We start from the raw sequence: 14,661 nt of genomic DNA on the forward strand, positions 1-14,661 counted from the left end.
AGACGTAGCTCATTATCTTCTTCAAAAGAAAAGATATCTTTATTTTCACCGCAAATAACGTCAATAATACTTTTTCCTCGCTTAATTCCTATGCTTTTTTCTTATTATATCAGCTTGTCCACCATCTTTCAATGTTGCTGTTTTCCAAACGGAAAGGTTTTTTTTGTATAGATTTTCAGGGGCCGTGAATTTTATTAGAACTTTTATTCCATTAAAATGTAAAACACAAAGTGCTGGAGTAACTCAGCGGGTCGGGCAGCATCTGTGGATGGAATGGACAGACGACGTTTCGGTTCGGTTCCCCTCTTCAGACGTTCCCGAGTCCCGACCCCGAAACGTCGCCTAGCCGTTCCCTCCACAGATGCTGCACGGCTCGTTGAGTTTCTCCAGCACTTACTGTTTCGCTCAAGATTCCAGTAACTGCAATTCTCTGTCTGTATTAAAAGGTGGTTCAGTTGCAATTGTCACTATCATTTCAATTAAACAGTGTGCTACCGTTTGTTACCAGTAAAGAGGTGACTTTAGCACTGCTTCTGGACAGCAACAGAGTTGTTTTGTTTTATTCCTGAGAGGTTTTCGCATTTTTAAAGACACTGTTTCAATTGAAGTAGTTAAATGCCTCAGCAACCCATTATCTCATGTCACGTCCAATGACATCTATAATGGTCCTCATCATTGCCCAGTGCCACAATATCCAGAATTGCAGAGTGCGGCTGAACTTGGGCCAAAAGGTGATCAATCCTAATCTATATAGAATAGAATAGAATAGAATAGCTACAATACTATGAACAAACCCGAAGAAGGATAACGACCCGAAACGTCACTGTCCGTGTCCTCCAGAGATGCTGCCTGACCCGCTGAGTTATTCCACCACTTTGTGCCTTTTTTTGTAAACCAACATCTGCAGTTTCTTTTGTCTCCATGAAGCTATTCTATTTAGCTATCCATTAGTTATAGTATGTCATGGGTTATATGTGTGCAGAAATAACACTACTCCAGAGATACTGCCTGACCCGCTGAGTTACTCCAGCATTTTGTGTCTATCTTCGCTGTAAATCAACAATTACAGTTCCTTCCTACTATAAAAAGATGGACTCGTGACACTCGTCTCCAACATTTCCCTCCGTCTTCTCATTTAACCTGCGCGCCAACACCTCTGTGTGTTTCTAGAAACATATACTTATTCGAAAGAAGATTTCGGTAAAACGGGATTTCCCCAATAAAATCAAACAAGGATATTGGGGGGAATAAATCTAGGAAGCTCTTGGCATTTGTTGGAGGGACGTTTGCTTTGGCAAACTGTGGAAGTTCTTCGACTTCGTTTTATTTCACAGCACAACGTGAAATGGACCGAGACTCCCACTGAAGTTCATTCCTAGTTAGCACTGCCAGCATTAGTTCTTTCCGTTTATAGTTTATGGAGCTCTTCATGGTTTAGTCATAGCTTTCAACCGAACAAATATAAACCCATCCACTGAGTTACCTCTGCTGGATCTAAAGCTATTGGCTCATGGGTTTTGTTTTCCAGACGTGCTATGTTAAAGAGCACGGCATGGCTTAATTTTTACTTTACGTGCTTGGTGGCCAGGACCACTAATTGTGCTCATAAATAGCGGGGCTTCGTTATTGACACAGTCACTGTTGAAATTCTGCAACAGTGCAGGCGTTCACACTGCATCGAGCGCTGCCTTCCACCGTGGCGTGCGGCGGGACTGGCCAGCGGAACGCTGCCTCCACCCGCCTGCTTGCTGTGTGCCGGGGAGGTGGGTTGCGTGTAATTACCAACAGCCATGGCCAGGGTGGGCTCCGGGAGCTAGTGGTCTTCAGCGCGGCTCGTCACATTGCACTTCACATTGCACTGACCATAGCCGGCAGCTTATGTAGAGCGAGAGAGAGCGCCAGGGAGTTGTTTCTGGTGAAGAGCATTAGCAGCGGCGGCCGTGCACCGCTCCTCCCTTTCCAGTCCTACTTGCATAAACTACTAGCGCCCGGAGGAAGAGGACGCCACCCCTTGGTGTCAGCGTTGCAAAGAGGTGATCACATCTGTCGGATGCAGATGTGCAGGGCAGTGAGCCGCTGACTGAGACTTGCACCGGGCAGAGTGTGGAAGACGTCGCTGTACCTGGCAGTCAACAGTTTATGACAGGTAGGTGATGAGACTCCAATGTTAATCGGGAGCTTCCACGCGTGTACCTGTCGATCCTCTCTCTGCTACAATGATACCTGTGACACGCTCCAGCGTTGGGTGAGCTTTAAACTGTTTTAAGCCCCGGTGTGTGTAAGGCAATGAGACTCGTAGCGAGTTTGACGGAATGCATCCAACGGCCAAGGTTTAAAGAAATGCGGCCAGCTGGGGGGAAACATCTTCGCATCCCAAGCAGGTTGGCCATATTTATTGCTACAATTTACAAAATAATCGCCTTGCAGTTGCACTGGTTTACTGCCGCTCTCTCTAAATAGCTGTGAGCAGAGTGATATTTCACAGTTGCGGAATGCATCAATATGCCCCGGCTGTGGATTTGTAAATAACACATGTTTCAGTTGCGCCTCTCCGCTAATACTCCCCTCCTGTGCAATGGAAATGTGCCGCCGCTCGCTCGTATTATGGGAGAGCGGGGCGGCGTGGCGTTCCCCCTCCGCCCGCAACCAGCAATGGTCAATAACTGCTCACCTGCGGCAAGGTCACCACTGAGATCGAGATGCCTTGGTCAGCTGGAAGTCCTGTCGCCAGGTTTTCCCCTTGCCTGTCAAGTGGCTGGCCACCCCGCCTTTTTGTTTAGAAATGGAAAGTTTTCAGCTCAAACTGGACCTCTCTCGTTTGCATTTAACTTTCTCGGGTAATCTCGTAATTTCACGATTAGATTGTGTTGCATGGGGCTGTCACTTCTAATTTCCCGAAGTAACAAGTGAGCAGGAGGTGGCAAAGGACACATCGGTCCTGTTTCAGTTTCTGGGTGGACTCTGTTCACTGGCTGTAATTAATCTGATTTCTTATTGAAAATCAGAATGTACGGAATCACTAAACACGTGCCTGCTTGACATGACAGTAAATAACTTACAAAATGCATTTTATTGTAAATGCTTCACGGTGAAATTGTCGATATGCTGCGACTTCAATTAACATAATGAAAACGTGAGACGTCACCCAGAGTATCAGGAACATTCCACCAAGTTAACCAAGCAATATAAAGTGGAATTGTCTTCATGTTTTATATAGAACCTCCTAGTGCAGTAAGTCTGACGTTTTAAAAGCAACATTGCAGTATTTACCTACAGTTCTGGTGAGTGGTGTTATACAAAATTAATGTCTCAGAATAAGTACTATATTTTTGCAAATGCAGCATGCATTGTCAGTGAACAATCTGACTTGCAGCACTAAATCAAATCTCTTAATCATTGTTCTGAGCACAAGATGTTTTATGGTTCCTTTGGCAAACTGATCGACTTCATCAAGAGCTTTACACCGAGATGTATAAGTTTAGTTGGCTATAACCATTACCAAGTAAATGGGCGTCACTTTTGGATAGGTTACCAGTTGATAGTGATACAACCAAATTGTTGTGAATTAATGTAATTTTATTTAGTTTTGTGGGTTTTTTTGTGTGACATTCCATGTCTCATCAATGATAAAATATTGCTGTGGCAAATCTGAGTTATTTCAAATATTGTTCATTCTCAACAAGCAGACTGCAGGAATAGTGTTGTGCAGCCATTTTCAATAGTATTATGATTTCATTATCTGTCATTATTCAACCAAAACGAGGTCCCTGCGCTCCTTATTTAATAATCAATACTTGCCAGTGTGCTGAATGTACAATATCATTTTCGTTATATATAAAACCAAATGCCGATAGCATATACCTATGTAGACTTTGATGACAATTAGTTACAAGTTAGCCTATGTATGGATTAATTTGGTGATTGGGAGTGGGCAGAAGGTAAACCACCTTCCTCTGATGGTGAAGACTGAATGCTGTTCGGAGAACTCGTGTTGAAGTGACTGCTGCACATTGGCATTTTTCAGCAAAGCAAGGCAGCATCAGAATATAAATAAGGAGAAAGAAAAATATCCCATCTACAAAAAGGTGCAAACACAGTTGAGATTATAGATTTGGTCCTTTTATTTAAAACAAATCTATTAATCAGCTCGTTGTATTAGACTCAATCAGCCAGCCACGAGCATTTTATTGAGTCTTGTGGGAGGTTATCAATTTAGTGCAGAGACGATTCCTGCAAATCCCAGGTCTGAAATGTGGCAACCTTACAGAAATTAAATTTATTTTCACACATCTTAATTTTTTCAAAAAATATTGAGATCTGGAAGGTTATCCAAAACTTAAACCAGTCTCTTGTTGTGATTTGGAACCAATTACCTGGATGCAACTGGATTCATTTCATGAAATATAGTCAACAGCTCTTTCAGGAGACGGCTACAAATTAAGGATATTTAAAGCTATTCCCAAGATGTGCACAAGAAACAATGAAATAGCTAGGATGGAATTCTAATATAAATTACAAACTGTATTACAATTTGCATTTATTCTATCTGGAGTAAAAATTCCTTTTGGTTTAATGTTTACTAAATATTGGCACAGAGCAACAGATGCATATTTTCTGAATTTGAAGTAATTTTCAGCAAGCTAACTCTTTTATTCCCCTGTTGATGACCTAGTTTGTCATCTTCATTCATACAATACTTTCATCAGGTGAAATGCATTGGTCTTGACTTTGACTATCTGCATGCCTGTTGTCAATTACTCTTGGCAGGGGCAAGGCAAAGTTTCTTGTTGAACTCTCTCATTTGGCAATCTGATTGAAGGGTCAGTGTTGATTGCTGTCACCTGCTCTGGGTTCCTGACCAGTAAATGGATTAGTAATTGTTATTAATGCAATTACCTTGATAGGACAATAAATAATTATGGCAACAGCAGGCAATTCAAATGATTTGAACAAATGCCAAGTCAATATACAATGAATAAGAATCCATGAAGTTCTTAACGAGACCAGAATCTGATAGTCCCTCATTAACCAGATTTCATGCCTGGATGATTCATGAAATGTAACACCCTAACATTATTAAAGATCCTACAATGTCACATAATCAAATTAAATTTCTCCTATTCAATTATAGTAAACTGACAAGCATTGCTTGTAAGTAGAATCTGTGTCAGGCATGAAGGTTATTTCAAAGGAAAAAAACTGGAAAGTGGTAAAAGTTCTAGAACACCTGTGACAGGTGTCAATTAAAATTCTCTTGTATCTTCAAGTTATTAAGAAATCAAAAAACTTTGGAGAATAAAAGCAAACACTTTAGAAATGTTTGCATTGCAGTAGATGTTAATGTTGTCCGTTATTGACATATAAACCTTGTGAATTATCTTTCAAATTATACATGTTATGATGTTTAGATTTTTATAATTTCTGTGTTTTCAAATATGTCACAAATTTATATTGTAAAATCTTATTTCTTTATTTCATAAACTGAATTTCATGCTGACTAAATATTATTCAAAACAATTTTTGGCAAGATCTCCTAGTAAGTCGTGACTTTTTTCTGTTCTGAAAACTTTATTGTGGTTTGCATAGAACTGTTTGAGGTGCTGACCATTACTGATGGTGGAAAATCCTCAGATTTGATTTTTGGTGAATGAAGTACTAGGTGAATACATTTTTCTTTCATGTGTCCTCTTAGATTTTGACTAAGCCAGAATTTCAATTGAGTAGGAATCAGTAGGTTAACCTATGATGAGTGGTTGTCGGCACTGGGCCTGTACTCGCTGGAGTTTAGAGGAATGAGAGGGGGACATCATTGAAACATACAGAATAATGAAGGCCTTGGATAGTGAATGTGGAGATGATGTTTCCATAAGTGGGAGAGTCTAGGACTAGTGGTCATAGCCTCAGAATTAAATGATGTTCTTTTAGGAAGGAGATGAAGAGAAATGTCTTTAGTCAGAGTGGTGAATCTGTGGAATTCTTTGCCACAGAAGGCTGTGGAGGTCAAGTCAGTGGTTAGTTTTAAGGCCTAGACGATTAGTACGTGTGTCAGAGGTTATGGGAAGATGATAGGAGAATGGGGTTAGGAGGGAGAGATAGATTGGCCATGATTGAATGGCAGAGTAGACTTGATGGGCCGAAAAGGCCAATTCTACTCCTATTCATGAGTAGCCAGGAACAATGGCCTTGATTGCCTACTATTTTTCCCTGTTTCTTGGGAAGCTTTGAGATTAGTAAAATAGATGATGGCTGTTTCTTGGTACATTTATCAATCAAAGTGAACTAGGCCACTGTTGCAGGGGATTAATTGGCAGCACAAAACAATGTGTCGGAGCAACTCGCAGGTCAGGCAGCATCTGTGGAGAGAATGAACAGTTAATGTTACGAGTTGGTGCCCTTTCTCAGACTGATAGAGCAGGGTAGGAAAAGTGTGGTGGGGGAAGGAATAAGTATGACAAGTAATGTGTGAATACAGGACAAAGTCTAATAAGTGAGAGATGGATGGATGAAGGGTCGTGACTCAAAACGTCACCTGTTCCTTTTCCCCAGGGATGTTGCCTGACCCGCTGAGTTTCTCCAGAACTTTGTGTCCGTCTTTGGTGTAAAGCAGCAGTTCCTTCTTGCACGTGACAGGTGGATACAGGCGAGGGGGAGGAATGATTGAGAGATGGGTAGTGATAGTGACAAAAGCTACAGGTGAAAAGATTGTCAGATAAGGAAAGAAGAGGGGGAGTGAAATGTAAAACAGGAGGTTGAGATAGGGTGGAAAGGGGAAAGAGTGGGGATACATGGGGGATATGAGACTTGTGGATAGGAAGAGTATACAGAAGATGGGAAAGGAACAGGGTGACTAGGATAGTGAGAGATGGTTGGATAAACGTGTGCACAGTAATGGTGGGAGGAGAGGTGGCATTACTTAAAATTGGAGAATTCAATGTCCGTACTGTTGGGTGGTAGATTACCCAAATGGAATGTGAGATGCTGTTCTTCCAAGATGCATGTGGCCTCACTCTGGTAATGGAGGATACCAAGGATAGTAAGATCAGATTGGGAATGGTGCTTAAATGGTGAGCAACCGAGAGCTCCAGCAGGCCTTGGCAGACGGAGCACAAGTGATTGGTGAAATGGTCACCTTGTCTAGGTTTGGTGTCGCTGGTGTAGAGGAGGCCACATCGGGAGCATTAAATGAGGTTGGAAGAGGTACACAAGATCCTTTGTCTCATCTGGATGGGCTGTTGGGGTCCCTGGAGATTGGAGTCAGATTGGAGGCATAGGGCCAAGTGTTACATCTCTGAAGGTGCCTGGAGAGGGGCCAGGTAGTTTACACTTTTTAATAACAAATGCCACCTTTTTCAGACTTGCTTATCGTATTGTCACAAAATCTGTACATTTAGAAATAACTTATATGTGACAATTAATGGCCTGACCAAATTTTTGCCGTGCAGTTTGTCGTCTTGAAGCTTGAACATTTTGCAGAAAGAAGGAAAAAAATATTTTTGAGTTATTTTGTAGAACTTGAGCAGAAGTGCTTGAATCACCAGCTGTGGTGACAAGATGAGCTAATCCATCTATAATACATTGTTTACAGATATGAATAGGTTTAGGTCTGGAAGCACTGGAGTAAATTATAGTATAATTTTCCAGGCTGTATGTTGGGGCAATGTATTGCGAGCACTCTGTGAAATCTGCTGTTTTCTTTTTTCAATCCATTAATCTCAATGGAATTAATACAAAAATCCAAATATTACAGATGCTGGAAATCTGAACTTAAAAACAGAAACATACGCCAACAATTCCTATTGACAGTCAACATGTGAGACAAGGGAATTAACATTTCTGGTCAAATGATATCGACCAGAGCAGTACAAGAAAGATCTACACTGATCTGGAAAAACTAATGATGACTCCCTCCCCACACCACCCGGATATTTTCAACATTTGGTGTTGAGCAGGGAACTCGAGGTAAAGGAACCATTAGGAGGTAGTGACCATAATATGATAAGTATTAATATACAATTTGAGAGGGAGAAGGGTAAATCGGTTGTGTCGGTATTACAGTTGAGCAAAGGGGACTATGGAGCCATGAGGGAGGAGTTGGCCGAAGTTGACTGGAAAGATACCCTAGTAGGGATGACAGTGGAACAACAATGGCAGGTATTTATGGGAATAATACAGAAGGTGCAGGTTCTGTTCATTCTAAAGAGGAAGAAAGATTCCAAGGGGAGTAAGGGGTGACCGTGGCTGACAAGGGATGTCAGGGACAGTATAAAAATTAAAGAGAAGAAGTACAACATAGCAAAGATAAGCGGGAAGCCAGAGATAACTAAAAAGGCAATACGGGGAGAAAAGATGAGGTACGAAGGTAAGCTTGCCAAGAATATAAAGGAGGATAATAAAAGCTTCTTTAAGTATGTGAAGAGAAAAAAAATAGTAACGGCCAAAGTTGGACCCTTGAAGACCGAAAAGGTGAATTTATTATGGGGAACAAGGAAATGGCAGATGAATTGAATAGGTACTTTGGATCCGTCTTCACCAAGGAGGACACAAATAATCTCCCTGATGTACTATTGGCCAGAGGATCTAGGGTGGCAGAGGAACTGAAGGAGATTCCCATTAGGCAGGAAATGGTGTTGGGTAGACTGATGGGACTGAAGGCTGATAAATCCTCAGGGCCAGATGGTTTGCATCCCAGGGTACTTAAGGGAGTGGCTCTAGAAATCGTGGATGCATTGGTGATCATTTTCCAATGTTGTATAGATTCAGGATCAGTTCCTGTGGATTGGAGGGTAGCTAATGTTACCCCACTCTTTAAGAAGGGCGGCAGAGAGAAAACAAGGAATTATAGACCAGTTAGCCTGACATTGGTGGTGGGGATGATGCTGGAGTCAGTAATAAAATATGAAATAGCGGCACATTTGGATAGCAGTAGCAGGATCGGTCCGAGTCAGCATGGATTTACAAAGGGGAAATCATGCTTGACTAATATTCTGGAATTTTTTGAAAATGTTACCAGGATGATGGGCAAGGGAGAGCCAGTGGATGTGGTGCATCTGGACTTTCAGAAAGCATTTGATAAGGTCTTGCATAAGAGATTAGTGGGAAAAATTAGAGTATTGGGGGCAGGGTGCTGACATGGATAGAAAATTGGTTGGCAGACAGGAAACAAAGGGTAGGAATTAACGGGACCCTTTCAGAATGGCAGGCAGTGACTAGTGGGGTACCGCAAGGACTGCAGCTATTTACAATATATATTAATTATTTGGATGAAGGGATAAAAAGTAACATTAGCAAATTTGCAGTTGACACAAAGCTGGGTGGCAGTGTGAACTGAGGTGGATGCTGTGAGGATGCAAAGTGACTTGGACATGTTGGGTGAGTGGGCAGATGCATGGCAGATACAGATTAATGTGGATAAATGTGAGGTTATCCATTTTGTTGGGAAAACAGGAAGGCAGATTATTATCTAAATGGTGTCAAGTTGGGAAAAGGGGAAGTACAACGCGATCTGAGAGTCATGGTTCATCAGTCACTAAAAGTAGGCATGCAGGTACAGCAGGCAGTGAAGAAAGCGAATGGCATGTTGGCCTTCATAACACGAGGAGTTGAGTATAGGAGCAAAGAAGTCCTCTTGCAGGTGTACAGGGCTCTAGTGAGACCACACCTGGAGTATTGTGTGCAGTTTTGGTCTCAACTTGATTAAGGACATTCTTGCTATTGTGGGAGTGCAGTGTAGGTTCACGAGGTTAATTCCCTGAATGGTGGGACTGTCATATGTTGATAGATTGGAGCAGCTGGGCTTGTATACTCTGGAATTTTGAAGGATGAGAGGAAATCTTATTGAAACATGTAAGATTATTAAGGGTTTGGACACACTAGAGGCAGGAAATATGTTCCCAATGTTGGTGGAGTCCAGAACCAGGGGCCATAAAATAAGAATAAGTGGTAAGCCATTTAGAACGGAGATGAGGAAAAACTTTTTCATACAGAGAGTTGTAAGTGTGTGGAATTCTCTGCCTCAGAGGGCAGTGGGGGCTGGTTCTCTGGATGCTGTCAAGAGAGTTAGATAGAGCTCTTAGGTATAGTGGAGTTAAGGGATATGGAGAGAATGCAGGAATGGGGTACTAATTGTGGATGATCAGCCATGATCACATTGAATGGCGGTGCTGGCTCAAAGGGCTGAATGGTCTACTCCTGCACCTATGTCTATTGTCTATTGAAAATAAATGTGGCTTAAACATCTATTTTGGTTTTAATGAAAGATGCAGCATGGAAACGGACCCGTTGTCCCACTGTCCACGCCAACCGTCAATTACTCAGTCACACAAGTTCTATGTTATCCCACTTTTGCATTCACTCCTTGCACACTAGGTGCACTTAGTAAAGTGGTTCATTAGGCTACAAAACCATCAAAATAATTTTACTCGCCACTCTGAAACCAGAAGCAAAGGCCCTGAGGAAATTAATTGCAATTTTGGAAATATAGAATTAAATTGTATATAAATTAAAAATATATATATTGCCAGCCTCTTGAAATAACATTTTGAAACTGGCATTTGTGCTCTTTGAATGATCATTGAGGGTTGATGCATGTTTGCTGGCTGTCATTTTCAATTGTTCTGCAAGGGATGTGGAGAACGTCACCCTCTGTGCTGCTTCTGATGATATTTGTGATTTGGACTTTGTTTATTCTCTGTATAACCTTGGTAGTTTATAAAAACACTTCTGTTTCTCTGAAGGGATAATGATGATATCCAAACAAGCAAAGAATCTCGCTGATAGTGGTGGTCCTTGTCATGACGTATTCTGTTCCTGTAACATGTGGATTCGAGCTTTCGGTGCTCCTCAGATTTAAAAACCTTATGTTGTGGAGGAATAGTTACAAAGTTTAGTTTGGTACACTATTCCTACACTATCCCTATCTGATGAGAAGTGAATGAAAATTTGATATCTTCATTGGTCACTGCTGTTGGGCATTGTGCCAGTTCTGAGGGTCTCGACCCAAAATGTCACCCATTCCCTTTCTCCCGAGATGCTGCCTGTCCTGCTGAGTTACTCCAGCGTTTTGTGTCTATATTTGGTTTAAACCAGCATCTGCAGTTCCTTCCTACGCATTCCTTGAGGCAATATGCTCCAGGGATTTAAAAAAAATGTAATCCTCTTCAAATACCTCTTTCATTAACCATCAGAAAATCATTGTATTTTGTTTTTCCCTTGGTAAATAGTCAGTGCAAGTAAATGACAACATAGATTTTATGCAGCAACAATGTCAATATGACAACTAGACTGCACTTGCTGATCAGTGGTACAATTTCAAATGGAAATCTTTGTCATAAAGTTTGAACATTTTTTTACCTTGTACAAAGAGCAAACATTGTAAGAACCTGTCTGACACTCCTCACCCACTTTTCTATCAACTCTTTAAAAATAGTTTTTCTGGGACAGGACTGCGACACAGTGGTGCAGCTGGTAGAGCTGCTGCCTCGCCTGCTGGAGACCCGGGTTCGATCCTGACCTCTAGTGCTATGTGAAGTTTGCATGTTCTCCCTGTGATTGTATAGGTTTCCTCAGGGTGCACTGGTTTCCTCCTACATCCCAATAAAGTGCAGGTTTGTCGATCATTTGGTCTCTGTAAATTGACTGTAATGTGTAGAGTGGATAAGCAAATAGAACTCGTGTGAATGGGTGATCGATGGTTAGTGTGGCCTCAGTGGGCCGAGGGGCCTGTTTCCATGCTGTATCTCTAAGCACATGATCATGGACTTAACATCCACACAGTTTATGCGGCGAATTATTTTAGAAACTATTATCTTCCAGTGCAGGCAATTACTGTTGAAACCAAACGTCTGCATTACTGCTCTGTAATGAAGACTATCTATTGTCACATAATAGAAGTGGAAGTAAGTTATTTATGTTTTGCTTTATTTACACTGTGGAAGACCAGTGACTAACAACCAATTCTGGCATTTTGGAATTTTAATTCTTGCTCCCTTGCCTGGGAAATTGCTCCTAAAACCACTGCCGATCTGGATCTGACAGTAAGAACACAGAAACAGATTGTAAATGCCAACCCTTATGCCCCTGTCCCACTTAGGAAACCTGAACGGAAACCTCTGGAGACTTTGCGCCCCACCCAAGGTTTCTGTGCGGTTCCCGGAGGTTGCAGGTGGTTGCCGGAGGTTGCAGGTAGTGGAAGCAGGTAGGGAGACTGACAAAAACCTCCGGGAACCGCATGGAAACCTTGGGTGGGGCGCAAAGTCTCCAGAGGTTTCCGTTCAGGTTTCCTAAGTGGGACAGGGACATTAAGAATCCAATAAGATTAGATTCCTTTATTGTCATTCAGACCTTTCAGTCTGAACGAAATTTAGTTTCCCTGCAGTCATACATATAATACAAAAATTGACAAAAACACACAATCAACACAAATTTAACCTCCACCGCAGTGTTCACCAAACACCTCCTCACTGTGATGGAATGCAAAATCTTAAAGTCTCTGTCTTAATCCTAAAGATCTCTTATTTATTTTGATGATTAGTTCCTAGCTAAGGTATTCAAACTTTAATATTATTTGATTGAATGTAACACACTTTTTCTTATCAGTTTAATCAAAGATGCATTTTTCTCTGTCATACAACTTTGAAATGAACATTTTACCTGTATTTGGAAGTGGATAATGATGAAATTTGAGCATTATTGCTTAAGCATTATTATGGCTAATAAAAACCAAGAGGCAGAAGATACAAGAAACTGAACAGGTCAGGCAGCATCTGTTGATGAAGAAGCAGAGCCATTGTTTCTGATGTGATGTTATCAAACCGCAACATTACCTCAGTTTCTCGCTCTACAGGTAGTGCTTCACCTGCTGTATATTAATCACATTTTCTTTCTGATTGTCAGCATTCGTAGTTTAGTTTTGCTTTCTGAAATAAAGTAGTAGTTCTCCAGAGACATCTCAAGCCTTCAATAACATCATGACTGATCTGAAGCCCATATTCCTGCCCCATCCCCATTTCCCCTGAATGTCTAAAAAATTAACAATTGCTTTGAATGGCCAAGTATCTATGGGCCTTGGAGGCGGGGGTTTTCAAAAAGCTGCAGCCCTCTCTTCCTCAACTTTCCAGTTGGAGAAAGTGATCTGCCATTTATTCCATTGGACTCAATCGGAATCTGATGTTTTTAGTTTTGTTTAGATTATTGTCATGTATACCAAAGTACAGTGAAAAGCTTTTATTGCGTCTGAAGAAGGGTTTCGGCCCGAAACTTTGCCTATTTCCTTCGCTCCATAGCTGCTGCACCCGCTGAGTTTCTCCAGCACTTTTGTCTACCTTCGATTTTCCAGCATCTGCAGTTCCTTCTTAAAAGCTTTTATTGCCTGCTCACCAGTCAGTAGAAAAACAATGCATGATTACAATAGAGACATTCACAATATACAGATACATGATAAAGGGAATGACATTTGGTGCAAGGTAAAATAAAAAACAAAGATGTCTCAATAAGTTTGCCTCTTTTTTTCTTTAAGGCTACAGTGATCATTGTCGCAGTATCTCCTCATTTTCAATCCTTGCATTGCAGGGATCCTCCTGTTGGAGAGTCCCAGCCAAGGATATCCTTCCTTGAATTTGGATGCTAAAGATGCCCACAGTATTTTGGGTGTGCTGTCAAACCCTGTGCACGGCATTAACCTTTCCCAACTGCTATATTCCAACCCCCACTTGCAATTGACATACTTTTAGGCTTTGTAACTTCTTGCTGTAACTTCATCTTTACTTTCCGCACCTCATGAACTAGCATACTAAGTTTGCTCTGTACACTAAAATGTGCACTGTCTCACTATACAGAAACCACATATTTGCACCACATTTTACTTGATATTCTATTTTCTTGCTCGCTCATTTAAGCAGTCGGCAATCCTTGGAGTCATAGTCTTACAGCATGGAAACAGGCCCTTCGGCCCAACTTGCCCACACCAGCCAACGTGTCCAGCTACACTATTCCCAGCTGCCAGCATTTGGCCCATATACCTCTAAACATGTCCTATCCAAGTAACTGTCTAAATGTTTCATTAACATTGCGATGGTACCTGCTGCAACTACCTCCTCCAGCAACTCATTACGTATACCTATCACCCTTTACGTGGAACATTTTATATCTTTCCCCCCTCACCTTAAACCCATGTCCTCTGATTTTCAATTCCCTTACTCAGGGCACGAGACTGTGTGTCCACCCGATCTCTTCCTCTCATGCTTTTGTACACCTCTAAGATCACCCCTCATCCTCCTGTGCACCAAGGAATAAAGTCCTAGCCTGCTCAACCACTCACTATAGCTCAGGCTCTCAAATCCTGGCAACATGCTCGTAAATCTTCTCTGTACCATTTCCAACTTGACAACATCTTTCCTATAACATGCTGTCCAAAGCTGAACACAATACTCTAAATGTGTCATCACCATTGTCTTATACAACTGCAACAGGGTCTCCCAACTTCTATACTCCATGCTCTGACTGATGAAGGCCAATGTGTCAAAAGCCTTTTTGACCACCTTATCTACCTGAGATGGCATTTCAATGCACTATGTACCTGTACCCCCAGATCCCTCTGCTCTACACCACTCCCCAGAGCCCTAACATTCACCGTGTCGGTCCTGCCCATGTTAGACTTTCCAAAAT

General features: G+C 41.7%; 1 long non-coding RNA gene across 1 annotated transcript in view; it reads left to right on the plus strand.

Moving 5' to 3' along the window:
- Positions 1–1,766: 1,766 nt before the first annotated feature.
- LOC116974250 overlaps positions 1,767–14,661 on the plus strand; it is a 405,085-nt gene continuing 392,190 nt past the window's right edge. Inside the window, exon 1 of the long non-coding RNA XR_004412317.1 lies at positions 1,767–2,146. This is a non-coding gene — a long non-coding RNA (uncharacterized LOC116974250). The remainder of the gene's footprint in view (positions 2,147–14,661) is intronic.

The sequence above is a fragment of the Amblyraja radiata genome, chromosome 6, assembly GCF_010909765.2.
Source record: "Amblyraja radiata isolate CabotCenter1 chromosome 6, sAmbRad1.1.pri, whole genome shotgun sequence".
Taxonomy (NCBI): domain Eukaryota; kingdom Metazoa; phylum Chordata; class Chondrichthyes; order Rajiformes; family Rajidae; genus Amblyraja; species Amblyraja radiata.